The 3,255-nt window shown below is 43.2% G+C and overlaps 1 pseudogene; it reads left to right on the plus strand.

The window, feature by feature from the left end:
- Positions 1-358: 358 nt before the first annotated feature.
- On the plus strand, positions 359-1,771 carry LOC132363332 (E3 ubiquitin-protein ligase RNFT1-like; annotated as a pseudogene).
- Positions 1,772-3,255: the final 1,484 nt, after the last annotated feature.

The raw sequence follows: 3,255 nt of genomic DNA on the forward strand, positions 1-3,255 counted from the left end.
CATCAAGCATCTTTCAAAACAGCTCATTAAATCCTCGGAATGCAGAGTCAGTGAGAGGAATGCAAATTTTCATCTAGATTTTGACCCCAGGGCAATATATGCCCATCCTCCCTGCCCTACCTCATGTGGACCACCTCCGTGGTAGGAGCAGCAGTCACAGGTCTATGCCTGAGGATACAGGGGGGAGTGCAGGTGGGGGACCAGAACAGCAAATCAGGAGTCTCGTCTACAAATGTTAGGCCTCTCAGTAACAGCAGGGGCAGGAGAGCCAGGGGATCAGAACTGTGTTGCTCATGGGCATCTGGGGGTCTGGGCCCTATTTATGTCTACCTTGCTTATCAAAACCTGACTGAGAGGGATGGGAAAGGTACTTGAAATTTGTACTTCCTTTAGCTCAACAGTTATTTATACTGGGTTATACTGACATTGGAAAGACAACTATTTGGGCTGTCAAGCAGGGCTGGAGTTGTTGGTCGTGGGGTTTGAAGGTGATGGCCCTGACTGAAGGCCTCGAGGCGGCATCTCCCGCTGTTCCTGCAGTCGATACCTGGGCCTCGGTCCACTCAATGTCATGAGAGGAGACAGAGCCCTGAAGCAAAGAAATCTGGATCACAGAAAAGTATTCAAGGGTCACGCAAGCCAACGGTTGCCAACTGCACAGTCCTTCAGGAGCTGCAGGCAGTGAGGATGCCTTAGCCTCCCATGTGTCCAAAAAACAAGATTGATAGGAGAAGCCTCCTGTTTTGATTCTGGAGATGTTCATATCCAGAGGAACTCCATACCTAAAGAATGTGCTGGAAACCCAAGCTCCAGAAATATAAGGTCAGGTGTCCAGAGCTGTACCCAGGAACGTGTACATAGTCACTACAGAGTCTGTACCCAGGAACGTGTACATAGTCACCTCCACCATGAAGCAAGGCAGCCTGATGATACTGACACGGGGTCTGGAGATCATGGTAGTAGCGCCTTCTCAGAATTCCGATATCTCTTCAAGGGGTTGCAAAAAAGTCTCCTATTTATTTTGATTCTGGGTGTTAAACTTGTTATACAGCATACAACAGGAGTTGCTCTTGGAATTGGGCTACTTACAACTTTTATACATGAAACCAAAAGCATTTCAAATCTGGTTTTCCTAAGAGAAAGGTGTTCAGAGATTCAGTGTGCTTGGTTACTGGTATTCATAGCAGGATCTTCCATTCTTCCCTATTACACCTTTTATTCTCAGTCACTTTATTATAGCTTAATTTTTAAAAAGCCTGCTCTAGACCCCATTGGAGCTTCTGGGAAGTACTTCAATTGCTGGAATTACAGACTTCATTCTGAAATTCCTCTTCATGGGCTTAAAATGCCTATTTTACTGGTGCCTTCTTTCATCATGCCTTTCATTTAATTTAATTTTTTTAATTTTTAAAATTTAAGTATAGTTGATTTACAATGCTGTGCCCATCTCTGATGTACAGCAAAGTGACTCAGTTATACACCTATAGACATTCTTTTTTAATATTCTTTTCCGTGTATAGCACAGGGAACTATATTCAATATCCTGTGATAAATCATGCCTTTTAAATCCAAGGGTTACTGGTATCTGATTTTGGAAGAATTATGTCAGTATTACCAAACTCTTGTTCCCATACCAGTTTGGTTTCGTTACCTTATAAGCTATGGGGAGTTTGGTAATGTAACTAGATGGATTCTTGGGATATTGCTGGCTTTACTCTACCTCATACTAAAAGTTCTAGACATTTTTACACACCTAAAAACTTTCAGATAGGGTTTTGCCAATATTTTTTTTTTGAATTTTTGAATTTTATTTTATTTATTATTTTATACAGCAGGTTCTTATTAGTTATCCATTTTATACATATTAGTGTACACATGTCAATCCCAATCCCCCAATTCACCCCACCACCACCCCCTCCCCCGCCACTTCCCCCCACTTGGTGTCCATACGTTTGTTCTCTCCATCTGTGTCTCTATTTCTGCCCTGCAAACCGGTTCATCTGTATTATTTTTCTAGGTTCCACATATATGTGTTAATATAAGACATTTGTTTTTCTCTTTCTGACTTACTTCACTCTGTATGACAGTCTTTAGATCCATCCACGTCTCTACAAATAACCCAATTTCGTTCTTTTTTATGGCTGAGTAATGTTCCATTGTATATATGTGCCACATCTTCTTCATCCATTCATCTGTCCATGGACACCTAGGTTGCTTCCATGACCTGGCTATTGTAAATAGTGCAGGACACCCAGTATCCCTAAATGCCAGCAGCACTCCTCAGTCTGGAAAAGCTGAAAATGTTCTGGGCACCACTGCTCTAATGTTTCAGAGTACATTGCATAAACTATTTCCTCGGATCAGCATAATGATTCAAAACATTAGTAATATCTTCACTCCTCAGATGATGAACTGAGGCTTGAAATGGATTGCTGGCTTTTCCACATGGCTAGTGAAGGGTGCTGCTGGCTCTAACACCAAGGGGCAGACTCTAAATTCAGCTCCTTTTCTAAAACATTGTGCTGCCTTTCGATGGAGGCAGAGACTCAGACTTGATCTCAATCCGCTAGTAAATGGAACATGCAGATGAACTGGTGTTGCTGTTGTTGTTATTTATATTTCTAGCTTTCTTCTAAGGAGCCTGGGTCTTGTTAAATAGAGGACACTTTGTTCTGTGGGTCTTTGGTGGAAGGGTAGAGGTAGGAGCTAAGAGGACCTGGGTTAGTTTGGCTAACAGAGGGAGCAGATCATGGAGCTTCCAGGGACAATGAGGGATGGAGGGAAATAGGAAAGAGAGCCACTAGGACCTAGTGAGACCTTGAGTAATGCGACATGACGTACCTACCCACGCACTCTCACCCATGAGTCCCAAAACTTCAGTACAATGTATCACTCATGAAATGCTTACAGTGAATTTTTTGGTGTAAAATGGCAAGGGGCTGAGTATTACTCCTGGGTTGAGAGAGGCTAATGCAGAGACAGCACACCTGAACCCAGAAGCCAGAGGCAGGAGGTAACCGTGAGGGTGTCAGCGACTCCGAGAATCAGCAGAAATCAAAGCAAGGCCTGGAGTTTTCACAGATGTGGAACTGGTGAATTTACCCAGACATCTGAGACTGGGGGAGCACCAGTTCACATCTGAATCGTAGGCAATTAAAGTGAGGGCCCAAACATTGCTGGGTTCTAGAATACTTTCAGGTATTAGAGGGAGGAGAACCAATCTGTGTCAGAGATTATACAGCTTGAAACTTTCCC

Source organism: Balaenoptera ricei, chromosome 3, assembly GCF_028023285.1.
Source record: "Balaenoptera ricei isolate mBalRic1 chromosome 3, mBalRic1.hap2, whole genome shotgun sequence".
NCBI classification, from domain to species: Eukaryota; Metazoa; Chordata; class Mammalia; order Artiodactyla; family Balaenopteridae; genus Balaenoptera; species Balaenoptera ricei.